Source organism: Anas platyrhynchos, chromosome 1 (genome assembly GCF_047663525.1).
Source record: "Anas platyrhynchos isolate ZD024472 breed Pekin duck chromosome 1, IASCAAS_PekinDuck_T2T, whole genome shotgun sequence".
NCBI classification, from domain to species: domain Eukaryota; kingdom Metazoa; phylum Chordata; class Aves; order Anseriformes; family Anatidae; genus Anas; species Anas platyrhynchos.
Window position 1 is genome coordinate 120,254,167 of NC_092587.1, and position 20,678 is coordinate 120,274,844.

At 34.6% G+C, this 20,678-nt stretch overlaps 1 protein-coding gene across 13 annotated transcripts in view; it reads right to left on the bottom strand.

The window, feature by feature from the left end:
- The window catches only part of DMD (dystrophin), a 1,236,775-nt gene that overhangs the window by 947,951 nt on the left and 268,146 nt on the right, over nt 1–20,678 (bottom strand). The gene's annotated exons all lie outside the window — the stretch shown is intronic.

Here is a 20,678-nt window from a genome sequence, read left to right on the forward strand (position 1 = left end):
TCCCATCTGAAATGTTCAGCAAATAATAATGTTAATGTATTCAACTGAATTTGAAAGGCAGGTATGGACGAGCTATATGAGATATGCACAGCATTAATAATGCACTTAGCTTTCTCTCCCTCCACCCTCCAAGGAGACAATTCAAGGCAAATCTTTATGATACAAATATATCTTTTGTTCTTAAAACCTCACTTCAGACTTCAAAAGTGCCTTTTCACAAGAATGTTTTCCTTTCTCAGCTGTATAACATACTCATGAGAAAAATAATACTAAGACTGCTATTCCATTATGAAAAAATTTCTGCATGCAAGGTGGAGCAGATTCTAATTGCTATCAGAAGATCATGAGAGAAAAGATTTATGATGTATTATTGAAAATATTTCATAAAAGATGGCTATTATATATAAATATATATACATCGGCATTATATACATACGCTGGTTGCTTTGTAAGAAACAAGATGTGTAAGAGATCCATGATTTTGGTAATTAATGATGCTGAAGCTGATAAAGTTTTACTTTTCCCCACAACATCACTTCCATCTTTGTAAGTAAACTGTTTACTGTAGAAATTTTGACTTCTTCCAGCCATGTGACATAGGCAGAAGATAAGAGATGGAAGATGTGTTTTGTTGGTGAAATATACATATTCAACCTGATATTGTATTACAGCCTTCTTCAGCAACTTCATATAAAACGAAGTAGATATGATTAAATAGAAATAGCTATCTATATATCGAATAAAAAACACCAGATGCAACCTTAAAATAAGGTAGAAGAACATGTGGTATTTAGCAGGGAAAAGAAGAGTCAAAAATGCCTACCTGACATCTTGTATCCAACCTTTTCCATTTCCACCCCAGTATACTATATTGTATACAGTAACAGCACGAGTTTGTTTTGTTTTTCATTTTTCTACAAAGATCTATGCCAGAGACTGAACTGCTAACCATCAACTAATTCATGTCCATTGAGGTAATAATAATAATAAATAAATAATAATAATAATAATAATAATAATAATAATAATAATAATAATAATAATAATAATAATAAAAGGGAGGAAAAAGAGAGCTAAACCCCAAATATGAACGTTTGAAACTTTTTCAAAGTTCAGGCAATGCTCTGCTACCTTCACAAACACAAATCTCTTCCGTTGCTGTTATTTTTATATAGAGATAATTTTAAGCGCTTTTGTGTCTAGATGCTTGCTCTGACAATTTTACAGCACAGTAATTTGTTAGTGGCAGCCTCCTAACCTAAAAAATAGTGAATATTTTGTTAGTGCTCTGCATGATTTCCCCACAACAAGACATTTATTTCCCCCCCCCCCCCCCCAAAAAAAAAAAAAGATGTTCTCCTAACCCAGATTTATGGATTGAATACTGAATGTGGAAGCTAAATGACATTTGTCTGGATGCTGTAGAGACGTGCCAAGAACACTCAGCTGATACTTTCGTGGTCCTGTGCCATATAACAGATCCTTTAGCAACCACCCGAAGAATGCCCTTGCAGGTGTTTTTACTGTGAGGCAATAAGAATAATCAAGGGGCCAGGTAGGTAACTCCTTCAGCTGCTCCAGGGTGATATGCTATGTTTACTTACTTTCTTTCAAGCTAGAAGAATTACAGAATAGCAGGTAAATCTTCAGATAAGTCTAAACACAGAACACTGCATAGATCCTGAATACCCTTATTGCAGGAATCCTGCTCTTGCTTCCCAGAGCAAAAATATAGTTTTCTCAAAATTTTGGGTGTTGACTGGGAGGGAACAGGCTTGACCTCCTTTCTGCAGGTTATAAACTCAGATAACAAGCCTGCTGAGGTCTATAGAAAGCCTTCTGTAATGTCAGGAAAAATAAAGGTACTGACCTCTGAGATTTATCTGATTTTCATGCACTATTATCTATTACTACTGTACAGACCTTATTTTAACTAGAACTCATCCACAAATTGATATTATGGTTCTGATGTATTTCTGGTACGATAAGCATCCAGCTTTGCAACTGCAAATACAAATCTCTTGAATTAGTTAACTGCACATTTGACTTTAAAAGTATTATTCCAGACTAGAGTTCACAGAAAATTATAGCTAGGAAAGAAAGTGCAATATTAATGGAGCTAATCATCTCACAAAGGCCATTTTTAAGATGTAATCAGGTGACAAGGCTAATAGAGACAAGTAGTACACTGAAGAATGCTTAGGAACATGCAATGAGGATTCAACAGAACAAAGGTGCTATTATTAATGGACAGTGGATACTAGAAAACATTCCTAGATGCTTAATGAATCATTTCATGTTTGCAACTCACTACTCAAATGAAATTATCTTTTATTTTCCACCAAAATTATGTTGTCATCTCTTAGTAAAGCTACACTTACTTTTCGCAAAACAAACCTCTCCCCAAATACCACCTAACATATTAAGTAAAAAATGACAACAGGAAGAAAAACAAAAACAAAAACAAACACAAGCAAACAAACAAACAAAAAAAAAAGCACTAGTATATTATAAAGGCTATTCTGAAAGTAAACAGCAGTATTAGTACATAAGCAATAGATTTTAATAAGGTGGGCTGACAAACACAAAGAGGATTTTATATGAACTAAGTTTCCAACACATACAGTATATATGTAACTATATGAAAACATTTTTACAATGTAAGCCATTCTCCACAGAAAACCTGGGGAAGGGAGAAAGAATCTTCCACTGTTAGACACAGAGAAAGATGGAGGATTTTTCCCATATAAGGACTCGAAACTTTGAAACAATGGTATTAACACAAGCGTCAATTTTTTCATTCACAGCAACTGCCAGTTCATCTGAACACTACACTTTAGAAATAAAACCATCAAAATTACTATTTGATTTTCTAGCAGCCAAACAATGCAGATTGAGAAAAGGCCAGGATTTTCTTCAGTGAGTGGGAGTGGATACCAGCAATGGTGGGAGCACTGGGAACAAAAGAGGCCACAGATAGTCGCATCATTGATACTCTGGCTCCATTGACTCACTATTCTTAGAGATTTCCAACACATTGTTACAATGCTCTGCCAGTAACTACAACTGCTGAGAAATGTTCCTTTCCCTTTCTTGCTTATCTGAGGGGGAAAGAAGAAATCAATGCAATACAATGACTGAATGCTATTTGAGTGGCCTAGCTTTGATTTTTAGTCATTGAGGTCATCCAAGACATTCACAAGCTGACAGGAAATACAATAGACTGCTTTGACAGACAGACAATGATTTTGTCTATTGCTTATGTAAGGCAATATATAACACGCAATTCATTGTCCATCTGTCATAAATATACTGATGAGAAGTGCGTTAACTTTATCTGAATACTGTTAAGGCTCTCTGTTCCCTATGCTACCCTGGAGATTTTACTGTGGAACCCAAGTCAAATCACCATAATCAGACCATTTCAGGCTTCTCAAAACACTGATGAACCTATTCAAAAGCTCAGCACAAATGGCAGACTTCAGCATTCAGAAAGCCCTCATTAATATATACCAAAAAAAAAAAAAAAAAGTACAACTCAATCTTTCCAGAAATAGTATAGCAACATTTTATGAGGACATTTGGTAAAGATTTGAGGCAAGTTCAGGAAAGGAGCGGGAGTCATATATATACTGAAAATATTTAATCTCAATTCTGCTTCCCCTTTTCTTCCTCAGATACCTCAGATTTCTCACATATAGCAGTTCAGGGATGGAGTTCATTTGCTGCTTAGGGGAGAGAAGGGAGAACAGTTATAAGACCGAACATACTGGATTTCTACTGGCACTACAGGCCTAGATTGAACCCCAGCCTGAGAGAGAAATATTTTTCTCATTTCATTGTTAGCTGGAGCTGTTCTGTCATTATAAATACTAAGGAAAAAGTGATTGACTTTTCTCATTTTTTAATTCTTTAAGGCATTACAACTATTGCTAGAAGGTTCTCATTCCTCTGATTTAACTTTGCCTAACTAGTTATAGAGGGAAAAACTGCAGAGTGCTTTTGAAGACCGTTACAGAAGTAATGGGGTAGAAAAAGAGCAAGAACAAGAAAGGACAGAGAACATAATGGAGTGCCATGGTGGTAGGCAAGGACAGAAAACACCAAAAGGGGGAAGCAGCAGGGTGTGGTGGATGACAAAGGGAGAGAAAGAGACATTGTTAGACACCTTCTCTCTGGTTTGGGGGAAGAAAGAAAAAACAAAGTATGAGGAAAAAGCATGTGTAAACACAAGCTTCGCTGGTTCTGTTTGTTGGCTTCCTTTTAGTCTTTTCTAACCAGCAATGATTTTGGATCCAGGAAGTTTTCCCCAAAGGGACATCACTGCTAAGATGCAACTTAAGTTCCCAAAATTAAAGAACAAATCTATCCCTTTATGCCTGGGAAGCTGGTGCTAAACAGTGATGTGGTTCAGTTAATGACTTAAATTATATTTATGTGGAAATATGTAATTATTCATTTGAATATTCAGCTTTGTATGAGCAGTATCCCCTTTATTTTCTCTTCTTCAGTATCATATACATATCTTGACAAATGAAAACTAGGCCTAATGCTATTTTAGCATCACACCATCATTATGATAATTTCTGAACACCGTAGATGATACCTCATACCTTTAAAATTAGGTCACATACTTGATTTTGCTCAGATCCCACAATAGTTAGAAGTGCGAGTAGCAAATGAAACCACTGTAGTTTGCTGCAACTTTCAGAGTAGCATCTGATTTAATCATATTACCAGCTTCTTTCTAGTCAGACAACAATGAAGTCACATTGCCAGTACACCGGAATACCTTGAAAAAAATCCAATAAAGATGATCTAAAAGCATATATATATATATATATATAACAAATATATATAATAAATATATACATATATTGTTCAAAGCAACAAAAGGTGCTTGCAGGATAAGTCCATTTACTGCTATAAATTATACAAAAATCATTAAAAAATCACTTCAGAAATTTTGGTGAGGATTACCAATGTTACCAAAAGTGAAAGAAAAGTGAAATTGAAGGCACTTGATAGATACTAACTTCATCTTGCCAAATAAATATATCTGGGGGAAATACCTTGCTATTTCTATTCTGATGGGTTATTGTGAATAGAAAGCTTCATTTCTATTTGTTCTTGCAGATTAGAGAAGCACAAGTCCTGAAAAATCAGCTGATGTTAGCTAGTATAAAATCAACAGGTATGCCGTTTGCTGTGTCGTATTACTGTTATTATGCCTAAAACCCATTTATGAGGCCACAGGCTCAAGCTGCAATTTTCAGCACAGGCCCTCATCCCCCAGAGGCAGCTGAGGACTCACTCATGAGTCAGTTGGTAGCTCACAGGAAGGAAGCAAACACTGATGTTCAGCCAAACTAGCCATGGGTCCCAGTTGGACAAAAGGGTGGAACCTAACAGATGTTTACGAACAACCGGTTTAACATCCTTGAAGGAATAACTAGACATGACAAACAGATTAAATAAGGCTTGAATGCATTAGTGTGGTTTCAGCTGTTCTTATTTTTAACCCATTTTTGTCCTTTCCCAGAGAAAACTGGAATTGTTAGCAAAAGAAAGAAGGAAGGGATCTGTATCAGATACACCTTGGAGTGTATACAGAGTGGATAGAGGTTTTTTCCACCTCAAAGCACATTTCATAGGTTGCTCCTGTGGAGGAAAGACTGCCCACCTAGGATGGTTTGTTCAGCTCAGTCAGGTCGCATGGCAATAGCAACCGCTATGAGGGCCCTCACATACAGTCAGCACCATGAATCCTCATCAAGTAATGCCAAATAAAATTGCTTTGTGTACACTGCACATCTAGTGACAACACATAATAAATGTTATTAATCTTCTGTACCAGTCACGTGAGAATTGCTGAAAATAATTCAGAATAAAAGCAACCTCCCTCAACACGGCTAATGTCACCAGGCCTGCTCTAAGCTAACCCCAAAACTATAAATGTATTTCAGATACATATGAGAAGTTATGTACAAGAAAACAGCAGTGTTGGCAGTTTGTGTATTTCGGCAATGTGACAGAACTACTGCAAACTAAGAAACATGTTTTTGACAAACTTTAAATGGCTCTAGCTCTTATGCTTTTTAACCAGGAAAGTTGTTACAGAAAACATGAGGTTGAAACTGCCATAACGGAGCTGGGGCAAGTACTAAGTGTTGCTTGCTAGAACATGGAGGCTGTAGGATTTTGTTGTTGTTTGTTTGTGTTTTTTTAAACTTGAGAGGGAAGATATCACCATTTAGTTGATCAGCAGGCAATCCCAGACTGAGCTGTAACAGAGGCACTGCGTGGGAGTATTATTGTAACAGAAGAGAAAAATAAATAAAAAAAAAAAAAAAGCAAGGTTATATAACAAGCTAAAATTATGCACAGCTTTCATATTCACAATGTTCATTTAATAAAATACTATTTTGTTGTTGTTGTTTTTCAGAAAACAGTAGATAACCTTAGACTGATGTTATTCCTTATCTGGAAATGTTTATATTCTAGGTTTCTATTTTTGTTCAAATGCAAACAGTAAAGGACACAGGACCAAGGATAGTAAGTAAAGGACACAGGACCAAGGATAGTAAGGTTTATTCATGAGCAGCATAAATCAAAATGAGAAAATAAGGGCCCACAAACTTCCTGAATTACAGACTGTGTCAGCTCACAACAAATGAAGCTGAATGAAGCATCAGGATTTATAAGAGGTCATCAGAATCTAAAATATGACAGTAGGACCTAGTGGTTTCACACAAACTGTTTTCTGATGTAAAAATGAAATTACTGTACTGTTTTCAGCAAATGCCATCTAGTGATACATAGTTGCAAAAACTCATAAGCATTTGGATTTTTATGTATTTTCTCACATTTTCTGATTTGCTCCTAAAAACAAAATAAACAGACATGCTTTACACAGTCACAGGCTGTCAATATTCATGTCATATACATGCGGAACAGAGATACCAGAAAAGGGGTTAATAATACATGCAGGACCAACATTTGGTTCAGTTTGTCTTCTTTACAAATAACCACATTAAATACACAGTGGTGGCTGACATTAGTCTGCAATATTTTAAGTTCCTTTTTTGTTCCTCTGTCAGAAGCAATTAGAGAACAGTCTGTTCTACTCTGCTTGAGTGACTGCTGTCTACTTTCTTTCATCTGACCCAATTAGTGTCTGAGTCAATTAGTATAGGCTGCCACTGAGACATGTATCAGAGAAATTTGTTATTAATGAGACCACGGTGTTAATATGTGTTACACTATACACACCTTATCCTTACGGCGAAGCAAAGCTGATAACATTTACTGGCCCCATTTAGGCTTCACCTTATTGTATACCATTTACAGAGCTCTGAAATAAAAGAAACTATGCTTCTTAGGACAGCTGTATAAATTAAAGGTAAGTGATAAGTGTTTTCCACTCTTCTTTCAACATTATTTGAAGTAGCCAAAGTAATGATGAATGTCTAAATCAAAGTTATGCTATTATAGATCTTGTTGTTAGGTCTCTTAGATTGTTCTCACCAAACATCCCCCTATCAAAGGAGAAAATAAAAGACATTCAAAGAGTAAGATAAAGCATTTTGTAAACCTTTACTGATTTTGATCAATTGGAGAAACAAACAAACAAAAAATCCACCACAACCCAGTAGAACAGAATTTAATTCCTCTAAAGCTCTTCCAATTTCACAGATACTTTATACCATTGGTAATGTTGGTTGTACAAGTGTTTGTGAAAAAGCTTAAATTTTCAAAAATACATGATAGGGTAAATTGGTATACTAGATATGCTTGTCTTGCATTGCCCCACATTTAGGAAAACTGCTACTATTTCACAGAACTGGGGGATAGTACAAATTAGATAAAAGTCTAAATATCAGCACTTGATAGAAATCTAGTATTACAAAGCACATTAAATGTGCCTCCCAAACAACCCCTACAATATCAAGCGTCCTTGAAAGTCATTGAATTTCTAGACAGCTAACGCTTTGCAAACAGCCAGAATATTGACTACAGACAGTAAGTAGTTCTTCCTCCTGTCTCTTTTTGAAGCTTCTCATTTTTCATTTAATAGCTTTAGTTAGGAATTGGCTGCTCAGCCCCTAAGACAAATAAAGAAAAGAAAAAAAAAAAAGGAAGAACTGTGTGTTGTTTGTTTTTTGTTTGTTTGTTACCAATATATTGAAAAATGAGAATACAATATAGAAATCACTTTTACTCTTCATCAGGAACATGGTGACCACCATCATAAAGAAAATGTACTTCACATTATTTTTAAGACTAAATGTATTTAAGCTACAAATCAGCAATGTGTCCAGAGCCACCAGTAGTTCCAACCCTTTTTTTCCCAGAATCCAGTGAGGAAAAAAAAAATATCATTATATGTAACAGGCATCATAAGCTGTAGAAATTATGTCACTGTAGACAAGAGAAGTTCTTTAGGTGACACACCACCCTTGTTGATCAAAGGTATACAGTGCATGGCATTGGTTTTCAGTCCAGTATCTGTGTGTCAAGTACTGCTGTCAGAGGTAGGCAGCCTACAATGTATGCATTTCTGTTTAGGCAGTCAGCCATAGATCCCACTTACGAACATTTTAACTACTACAGTGACACTGGAACAACATATTTTGCTAAGTGTTATGAAACATGTCTTACAATTCTGCAGTACAGGAACTAACTGAAACTACTAAGGAATCCTCTCCTAAACCCATCTACCTGGCATTAGTGCATCAGGCATCTGTTGAACCTCAATTCTGGTGTAATGCACTGAGTTCATCCACACACAGGGATAAAAAGCAACATCCTAATGTTGTATTTGGATTGTTGAGTAGAAGCAATGGACAAAAATAAAAGGAACAAAGATAGAAATAGGAAGGAAGATAGATACATAATTCACTGTATTGAGCCCTTTTCCCATGCTGATGTAGGAGGGTGAAAGGTAGCTGGGAGCTACCCAGGTAAAATAAAGGTAAAATATTTTTTCTACTAAGAAATGTAGTACAACAAAATCATAAAATGTTGTCTGAATCATCTTGTATTCCTCAAACTATCTCCTCATAATAGTTAGGATGAAACCCAGAAATGTGAATTGCATTGACAAGGAAAATTGATTTATAACACTGACCTCGGAATACATCAGTTAGGATTTATTTTTTTTATTTTTACTTTTTAAGTAACCATGCAATCCAAGTAGATCAGCTAATAAATGAGATATGATAAAAATGTTGATTGATTTTGTAACATTGAGAAATTATTACCCCACTTGAAGATATTTGAAGCACTAGTGAAATAGTGGTTAAAGTCTGTTTTTAGATGAGAACTGTTCATCTTTTTAAGTGGCCATTCTGAGAGAAAGTCACATATTTGCAGTATCAATGTATTTTATTTTTTTTTTAATTCATACAGATCTCCTCCACTCCAAATGGAAACTATGATTTTCTGACATGATTTCATCATACATGAACATTTTAGATATACCTACAGTATTTGCCACCTGTATGTGTTCTGTGCATTGATCAGGGACTTTTTATTTAATCTATCATTCAGAACTGCCTGCAGTGAACGATTTAATATCTGTAACATTAAGTGAAGATTAAGAAGTATAGTATTGATGCTATGACAATTACCTATTATAAATATTGATTTTTATTTCAATTTAGTGTTTTCTCATAAGATCTACAGAGAGGAGCTGCATCTCCTTAATATAAATTCAGTATAGAAGAAGAAAAACATCTATTTGTCATTATTTTTAGTTGTTCTTTTCCAGTCTAGACAACTCAAAGCAAGCGTAACATTTCACAACATCATAAACTATGTTCAAGTAGCATATTTTTATTTTATTTCAAAGTTTTAGCAACAGTAAAGAACAGTGATTTTCTTTGTTGTCTAATACCTTCTGTAGGCACCTCAATCAAACCGATCACATCAACCCCAACAGAGAAACAGAAGTAAATAGCTATTGGAACTTCAGTTTTGCCTCCTGTCTCAGAAGACTCTAAAAAAGACCAGCTGAAAACATTCAGAGCTGTACACAAAACAAAATTCAGCAGACGGAGGGAAGGAAGGAAAAACACATCCCAAAGGTAGGCAGCCTCCTCTGTCCCCCCTGCCCCAAAAAACCCAACCCAATCCCAATTTTTTGGGCTTAAACTTGGAAATAGATTAGGATTTAACGAGCAAACAAATCTAAAATCTAACAGTTTCCTTCTAGTGTGGATGCTTTCCAAGTTAACCTGGACATTTCTGCAGTTTCTAACATGAACAAGGAGATGTAGTTAAGAAAAAAGTAGAGAGAAAAAGTATATTTATTTTGTTATTGAGTTTTCATATCTCTGGTAAGTTCCAAATAAATGTTTCAACAACAACAACAAAGATGGAAATGCACATAATAAATTATTCAATTTTATATAAAGTATTTGTTTGACAAAGTTTGACATGGCTTTTGTTTTGCAGCAGAATTATATACACAAGTAGGAGATCTAATGCTTTCTAAACTGCACTTGTATTCCGTTCAGTAATTTCTTCCAGCGATAAGTCTAATGCAGCAGCTTCTCGGTAGGAACGTGCCAGAAGTCATATTTTAAATAGAAATCCAAATATTTATATATATGGATTTATATTATATATCTATAATATATGGATAGCCTAATGAGAGAGAAAAGGGAGAGGAAATGAGCATTCATCTACAAAAACTATTGATAAAATCTCACCCAAGAGGCTGAGATCATTACATACTAGCTACTAGACTATCTTACGTACGACACTGACAAAACTAACTTCAGAATAGTTAAAAAGTAAACTTAGAACAAAAACTGAATTCTGTATGAGTTATGCACTTCACAGTTATAACTATTATTTTCCAATTCTCTATAGCTTCAATTCCATAATCTCAAACAGCTGTATTAAGCTGCATAAAGTTACCCCATGCATTAACATTAAGTATGCCTCTGAATAACCACACAATCACAAAAAGCAAGGAAACAAATTAGATCACCTACATCAGTTGACAAATGTGTAATATTAACAAAGGAGCAAGTTCAGACAGCTCTAAACACTATTCCCCAAAACAGTTCACCGTGTCTGTCATACATATTTTACCTTTCTCTACCCAAATTGAATCTTTGTTTAAAAAAAATAAAAAATAAAAAATAAACAAAAACCACCTCCTCTGTAATTTGTTAATAATATAACTTCCTTGCATATCCTTTATCTTCTTTTGGGTTTTCACACACCAACATTTGAATCTGTTTGTACTTTCTCTGCATGGTTCACACTTGCACTGAAGAACTCTTGAACATACAAAATCCTCAGGCCAAACGTGTATAAGTATTAAAGAGGATTTACAAAAATTAATGGCAAAAAAGTGTTCAAATGGATCCGAACACAGTTGTCCTGAGGCAGTCCTTACCTTCAGAACCAACTAACTACTGATATTGAGAAGCTGAGAAGTATTATCAATCATGAAAATGATTACTGTTTCACATTCTTGTTAGATGGACCTTTAGGCCAATTCAGTGCAGATGAGCATTTGACTCCTCTTTGAATACTAAGATCCTTTTACTTAACTTGCAAAAGGAGTGTTCTTTGACCAACACAAGAACCAGAAAAAATAGTATATATTTGAAAATTTGAAGTGAGGAATGAACTGGCTATTCCACTAATAACTGCAAAGTCTAACCACTAATTTAGCAATCACGCAAATAATATCTATGTTATTTTGGTATTTCTACATCACTGATTGGCAGGCATTCTTCATCAAGATCATCAGCTTGATGACAATGACACAGGGAGGTTAAATATCTAATTAGCCATCAAAAACAATGCTTCTATGACATTCAGGCTCCATTAACATCACAGCAGAATTCAGGGAGTTTATAACCAAATAGTAGTTTTCAAAATTAAAAATACTGCCATTCATATAACAGTATAAGTAGAAAATCAGGCTGCTAAAGCAATAAAATAACATGATGAGGATTTCTAAAAACAAACAAACAAACAAAAAAACAAAGGCCAAATTGACATGACTGTCACATTTCAATCAATGTAAATAGCATTCAAAATTATCTTCATTTTTGTTTTAATTTGCAAGTAAAAAAGGAACTAGAGCATACTCTAGTCTTGAACATTTTCCTCCATTCATAGTTTAGACTAGAATGGAAATATGGAAATTAATATGGAAAACTGTATATTCTCACACTAATTAATGTTTGAGACATGTTTAATGTTTTAATGTTTTATGTTTAATGTTGTAGACACTGTGGACTCCAAGGAGTCCACACTACTCCTACTACTACTCCTCTTTCATTTTTTTCTGTTCAAACCAAACACAAACAGAACACTTAAAGATATGAAAAAAGCATAGATAGCTTCTAAGTTGTTTGTTCTCATTCTTGGGCATGCAAATATTCTGTAATAGAATAGAATAAAATGCACATATTTACCTCACATTAGGTTTTATAGATAAGAAATTACTCAGAAAAACAGACTGAACATCTGGACTGAACAAAGTGAGCCTGTCTAGTCGCTTATTACATAGAAATAGTTTAATCATCATCTCCCATTTCCCCATAAAGATTGGTGTGGTCATGGGAAAATAATTTAGAGTGCTAACAGCAAATATATCAAAAGAACAACTCATCGGGTCAGGAAAAGGAGCAGGACACAGAAGCAATATAAACACAAAATTAAAGAAATATGATGTGGCTTACAGTATCATCAAGAAAAAAATAGGGAATTGTGCTCTTAGTAAAAACTGTTATTACACTTAATGGAACTATGACTTAATGTTTCCTTATTGTCTCTATATACATGTGTTAACACTGTGAGGCAAAACTGTAAGGCATGAAACATTTGTTTTCATGCACAGAGCTTTTAAATATTTCCAGACAATTAGATGGATAGTTGAGATTTTCTGATTCACTATGAATAGGGAGTAATTGTCCAAAGAAAGACACATTAGCTATTCCTATTCTTATTAGTTTAATGCTCTTTAAAATACTTTTTGAAGAATTTTTTTAGTCATTTGGTTTTTACCATATGAAACTCATGTGAAATATGAATACAACTTAAGTGATGCTTATAAAATATTATATTATTTAAATATAATCAACACATAGGACAGATTAGAAAGTATTTTAGAAATTGAAAATGTTTATAGTCCAGAAAACAGAAATAGTTAACCTATTTTTTCCTCCTTTTAGTTGCTGATTTATTTAAATGCCTCTGATTTAAGGAGAACAGTAAGTTCTATTATTTCGAAGTAAAAAAAAAAAAATGTACATCTACTTTTCTATTTACTTTATATATCAAAGTATGTACACTTTTCTTGAGCATTGAGACCTTCCCCACAGCACTCTCATGGAAGTTTAGGGCTCGGCTAAAACATGTTGTTTATTTTGGGTTAAAAAGATACAGTATTTTCCGTAAAGGTTGAAAAATTACTTTTCCTGTTTCACAGATATTTGGCAAATAAGTCACTCTCCTAGTTAGAAAGAGTGAAAAAACAGTACCATAGCTTGAAACAATGCACATTGCTAAATTACTAAGTGTCATTAGTGAGGATTAAAGTCTTGGTAGACTGAGCAACACAGGCTGAAATTACTGCAGCAAGTATAATACTAATGCTAAGACAAAAAAAAAAAAAAAAAAAAAAAAAAAAAGGAGGGGGAGATTATAGCACAGTATGAATACGTAAAGCTTAATAGCTTTCTCAAATGTTGTATTTTTTTTAGACCTTTATATCTCTGAAAATGTTTCTATACTTTTCAATTTTATAAGTAACCTGCAGTTAGTAGGACTGAAGTGAGAGTAGAAGAGAAAAATACTGCAAACTTTGTAAGAAATGTAAGTAGTTTACAATTTTTAGGAGTTGAGAATAGATGTTGCTTTACAGAATAAATGATTACTGCCAAAAGCATTCCAGGTATTAACATTTTTGTGCACTGGCTTACACTACATAATGAATACAGAAATGAAAAAATGAAGGTGAATTAATTTTAATTCTACAAAATTGGAATTCAACTAGACAAACTGAGTGTTAATTAACAAAGCCTTTCTATGCACATTCAGAAGACTATAAAAACAAAGACAACAAGGAAATGATTCAGAAGCAAATTACAAACAATAAAAAAATCATCATGAGGTAATTTTCAAATGCATCCATATTCAAAGTTTGCAGTATTTGTATCAAGTGAAATGTATTTTAAATAGATACCAAAGGAACCATTTCAAACACACATACACGCGTATATATATATTTTAAACTAATAAAGTTTTTGCTGCATGTTCTGACCTCCAGAGTGCACTACGGCTGATCAGACGTGATGGAAGTAAAATGATCACACTTATGCTCTCCATTTGTGCAAATATTCAAGCAACTACAACTCTCTATTACTGATAACTCTAATGTAGCTTTCCATATACATCTGAAAGATGGCACATAGATCCAATGATGTTTGCTGACTTCTACTTAGCTCTTCAGGCAAGAAGTATTTTTCCTCACTTCTCTAAGTATTTAAGAAGATAACTTTCAATTCTAATGATACTAAAGGAAATACTAAATGTGATTCATGTTCCTTAATCCATGATTTAATCTAGGAATATAAACGTTAACCTCTATGTGTAAGCACCACACCTGTTTTTCATTTTTATATTGCATATTTGACTGCAGCTGTTTTTTTTTTTTTTTTTTAATGTTATTACTAGCTGTCATTTTCACATTACAAACTGCAATTAGGCTTGATGTTTAAAATGCATGAAACACATTTCTGAGAGCTATTATATGAAGCATAGGTCACAGATTATGCCTCTCTTTTGTATACCTTTCCCATTGCTGACTACTTTTTGGCAAGCAACTATTCTCAATCATTGAGATTAATTACTGAATCTACATTTTCTGCAAGATGTATACACAAGGTATAGGAGAGCTGTGATGAATTAGCCAACTATTAACAAATATTTCAAGTAGTGAAATCTGCCAATCAGGCCTTTTGGGTTACTTTGCAAATGCAATCCCAACATAAATTCTTTGAATATATCTATTAATCTTTTAACTTGCAACAATTCATGAACATTTTATGCATACATTTTATTAATATGTTTTATGTATTAATCCTCCACCACCTTTAGTACTTCAAAACAGTTGTTACGCATTTTCTTGTATTTTGTGCCTTTCTGAAATGCCGCTGTTTTTATAAGTCAGAGGCAGTGTAAGCATTGCTGGCTCTGCCAGTTTGGAATTGGCAAATCTAAACCACCATGGACAGGGTTACAAAAAGTCTCAACACCAAAAGGGGTTTAAGATGCACACTGAACCACAGATGAATTACAAGCACTCACCCACTTTCACTATCTACAAGGTGTGCTGTCACATTGATATCCCTGCTGCCATTCTCCCAGAATCTACTGTTATCATAGAGTCATAGAGTAATTAAGGTTGGAAAAGACCTCCAAGATCATCTGGTGCAACCATACCACTACCACCAATGTCACCCACTAAACTACGTCCCTAAGCACTACATCCAACCTTTCCTTAAATGCTCCCAAGGACGGTGACTCCACCACAACTCTGGGCAATCCATTCCAATGTCTGATTACTCTTTCTGAGAAGAAATGTCTCCTAATTTCCAAGCTGAACCTCCCCAGGAGCAACTTGAGGCCACTCCCTCTTGCTCTATCACTAGTTATCTGTGAGAAGAGGCTGACAAAAGAGGCCAACAGAATCCATAGTGCTCCAAAATTGCACCAGGAAAGGCTGCTTGCCTTTACAAGAACGCCATTAAATGGAGAGAATGCGAACAGCAACATGCCAAACCAAGAGAATAAGCCCCAAAGCGCCCACAAAAAACTTCTTGGTTCCATACTTTTTTTTTTTTTGGGGGGGGGAAGGAGAGGAGGCAAAATTAAAAACTATTTAACTATTGGAAAAAAAATTAAATAAAACAAACAGTCGTGTCTCCCGCCCCTCCTTCTCCGCCCTCCCCCCAGTCTTCATTTCAATTACTTGATCTAAATGACATGGTGCATAACAGTGTAAACTTGTATCTTTTTCCTTCTCTTGCTTTTTCTGTCTTCTTTCTGGTGTAGTGGAACACTGTTCACAATCCTTTTACATTCAAGGTGGGCTATCTGTCCTGAAACCTCTGAGGAAGACCTAGACCCTAGACTGAGTATGCTGGTTTTATTCCCATGATTTCCCACATCTCTCTTTGTATTGCTGCTGTTGAACCACCTGCTGAAGCATCCAGCAGTAGGGCTGTCAGTCCCAGAGCTCCTTGCTGCACCCATCATAACCACATCTGAAGAAGTAAAGAGAGATGCACAGAAATGATGTCTTTTTTATTTTATTTTTTTTCTTTTTTATATTTTTTATTTCTTAGCTTTGAAGTTAAACAAGGACATTCCTTTCTTTCCCAATGTCCATTAACAGTTATTAACATAGCTTAAAAAATACAGTTAGATCATGCAAGTTCATTATTTAAACGCATGGGAACACCCCTAGTGAAAAGGTGAGTCTATCTATAGAATAATCATTAAGGAGAGGACTTGCTGAAACACGTGTGTTTTTGTTTTCATGGCAATTAAAAAAAAAAAGAAATAAATCTATTGATTTAAATGTTACCTCACATTTGAATGAAGAGTACCACTGTTACTTTCACTGAAACTGCCTAGTCTATTCTATTAGATGCTTATTAAGTTAGAGTGAAGATTTTAAATAAATAAATAAATAAATAGATCACAGAATCATCTAGGTTGGAAGAGACCTCCAAGATCACCGAGTCCAACCTCTGACCTAACACTAACAAGTCCTTCACTAAACCATATCACTAAGCTCTACATCTAAACATCTTTTAAGACCTCCAGGGATGGTGACTCAACCACTTACCTGGGAAGCCCATTCCAATGCCTAACAACACTTTCAGTAAAGTTCTTCCTAATATCCAACCTAAACCTCCCCTAAAATAATCTAAGCTCCTTACAAAACTTCAGAAGAGAATGAAAAAATCATGACATTTCTTGACATAAGGTATTTTTTGCATTTATTTTACATATCCTTGTCTATACTGCTCCACTTTTTAACAGAGAACAAACATATTCATTCCAATATACTTTAATACTACCGATTGTCAAAAACAAACATAAAACAAGCTTATAAGATGCAAGAATCGCTGTCTAGCACAATGAAAACATAACTCCTATATGTTAAGGGTATGTGTCCATATGTACACACATTGCGTATTACTAAATATAATATAGGCCTGTTCCTGAAATGCCATGTTACCAAGTGGTACCAAAAACCTACCTACTTGTACTGGTTTACTCACTGATAAGTGGTATGTGCAAGCAAGCAAGCAATTTATATTCATATATACACACACACACACCCCAGAACCTTCTCCAAGGTGTGTGACTAGATTTCAATTGAGGCTAAACTAACTGAGCTTAATACAGTATGCACTAAGAGCGCTAGTGAGACACCACACTGCTCACAGTAGGATTATCCTACAGCTCAGCCAAGCAGAAAGCACACAAGCAGGGAGGTGAGGGAAGCCACTCTGCTGTTGCTTCACTCTTGCAGGCTTTTCCTTGAGGCAACCAGATGGGAAGACACAGTTCCCTAACCAGTAACTTTGTCTTTCATTCAAAGCAGTTTGTTTCACCTGCTTTTCCAGTGACAAATAAAAGCCTGAGGCTTCACACAATCGGGTCTTAATCAACCAACAGCTATAAAATTGACTGAGATTTGCAAGAATTTAAATATTACTCCAAGTTTCATCCAGACAGCATGTCAAGAAAGAGATGAATACTATTTGTTATCATACTGAACCAAGGACTGTAAATATTCATTCCGATTGAGAATTTCAATTTCATGAAATATTTGCACTACCAGCATTTAGGCACTCAAGCTTTACCGTTACAAATGTTCCCGATGGAGTAAGAAAAAAATAGTAAGAAAAACAAACCTCACAAACAGATTTTTTTTTTGTATTTTTAGCATAAACTCCAGCATAAACTCTTTTCAGCATAAAACTCCAGCTGAATTCTACAGCTTAGAACATAACTCTGAAAATATAATTGGAAATACATATTACACTGGCTAATTGAAAATTGATTTGGAGATGAGGAATTAGTACTGGTGATTTCAAAATATGAATCGAGAACTACAAATATTTACAAATCCTCAATGTGTTAATAATTATTCAGTGAAATTTGAGTAATTGTGGATGATGAATGTGTTGAAGAAATTTGTAGTCTGTTCATAAACAAAGACCTCCAGAAGTGAAGTACAGCATTTTAAGCAGATGTATACAATTTATCAGTGCCAAAAATAGTAACCTTTTAACTAATCACTTACTAAATAGCTATTTTTCCTAACCATAAGGCATTCCCATTAATTCAGCCTTTGTAAACTGCATTTTTGAAGTGGCTACAAAATTTATTGTGGCCTTATTTTGTCTAGCTTTGTCTGCAATGCATATAAAACCATCTTAGTGAAACTAAATGAATAACTACAGTTCATGCCCATATGGAATGACAACAGAATTTGGCTCTCTATGTTAAAACCTGTCATACTATACCTTCAAAAATTAAAAACTATTATGGGGATTAATTTGCTGCACTGATTTACAACAACAAATATGTAGATATGATACACTAGTACCACTTCGGCACGGTATCATCAATAAACATATGACATCTTCATTAAAAAATGATTGAGAATTATGAAGCTATTCAACCATCTGTGCTGTTAGGACTTCAAGCTTTCAGCATTATTTAAGACAGATTAGCTAATACACATCCCTGATATAAAATTAAAAAGATTTTTTTTTTTTTTTTTATAGAGGATTCTATTTAATTTAAGAAGATTTTACACGGATAGCAATTGTAGATGCTCTAACACATTACATATCCAAAAAGAAAACTTCTGAAAAATATCTGTTTATCTATAAGACAAACTTTTAGAAGAAAATGCTTAGAATAAAATCTAGGTCTTGGCATCCTTCCTTTTGGAAACTCCTTCTTTATTAAGGAGACTTACCGTCTCCATCAGCATCTATTACATCTTTCAGAGTGATTTCTTCCAGCTTCAAGGGATTCGAGCTAGTTAAATTTCTGTGATTACTCAGTCACTTGTCCATGCTGAGATATTTATTATTAGAAAAACAGAGTTAAGGAGTCTGCACATAATAACTGCAACAGATGCTTACAGACTGCTTTATTTAATAGAATTCAGAGGTATAGATAAATTTTCAAATAAAATTTCGCAATTATATTTGAATGAATCCTTTAAAAGATACATTTGTGTATGTGCAATAGTATGTCTGTGATTGGAGAAATACCTTTGAAAACCATAGTCTTATTGGACTCACAAGATTTAAACACCTAAAAGTTTCTTCCAACTTGACTATAGTTCAGACAAATTTATAGGAATTCACATGAGAAAGCATATAGAAATATGTAAAGCATATAGAAAAATTTACAAGACTAGCATATGAAGTTTCTTAGCAGTCTTTAACATTTATATTATTATATATTATATTAAATTTTAGTATTTAAAATTACAGTAGAAAATTCTGTTTGTGCCTGGTCTTGAGCTCTGGGTCCCAGAACAGGAACCCAGACAGAAAGAAATGACAAAAAAGGCCCAGATTTATTGCAACCTCATGTTTACATTACCTCTCTTATATAACTAAACATAGTTCTAATGGGTCATTACAAAAGCCTGAGTTACAGTTTTCCGCTTATTTCAAATCAACAGGATTACTACACAAGAGGAAAGTTGAAGCAGTCAAAAAGAAAGTTGGAACTTACCTAGGACCAAAATAGCTATTTGAACAAACTACACACTTGTCTCACTTCAAGCCCAGAAGCAGACACCCTGAATCCTTGGCCCAGTGTAAAGCTTCATTTTTTAAGGAACCCCTCCCTATTAAGAAGCTTTTGTCTGTGGGGAAAAAAAAAAAAAAGAGGCCATGTTTCTGCAAGAATATTCTACTATGTTCTCATCATTTTTTTCTTAAAGTCCTTTCCAATGAGGAGATGTGATCTTTCAAAACTCTCAGGTTACATATGGGACTAATCAAGATTATGGGGAACTGGATTTCCACACATCAGCATTTTCTGTATCTGTAATTTGTAGTCACACAGGCTATCCTTGCACATCTCATGCCATACTCACGTAAGAGTATGCTGAGCCTCCAAAAATAAAGAGGAACCAAGCAGTTAGATCTCACAGATGCCCTGTGCTGCTCATTACACTAGAAGTAGGATTGCTCATATCTCACAGGTCAATTAATCTAAAACATTAAAAAGAAGTGGAAGAAAGACATTGAAGACCAGATTGCCTTCGCTGTCTGTAACCTTTTGCTTCCAGCAATTCATGACCATACTTGCTAAAATTATGCGTGTTTAGCATGTATATTACCATAGCAGCATCTCTCTGCTACTTAGCTTCCTTTTGCTGGGCTGTGTCAGAGTACACTACATAATTATGATTTCTTTTTACCCCGTTCCCAAAGTGCTTCCTTTTCCAAGCCTAATTAAAGCTGATATTCAATGTAATTAGTAGAATTTAGATTTTTTTCTGTGAAAAAGGCTCATCTGCAGCTTCTCATTGGCTTATATCATAGAAAAAAAGATATTTGAGAGAGTTAAATATCAGCAATATATTTGCA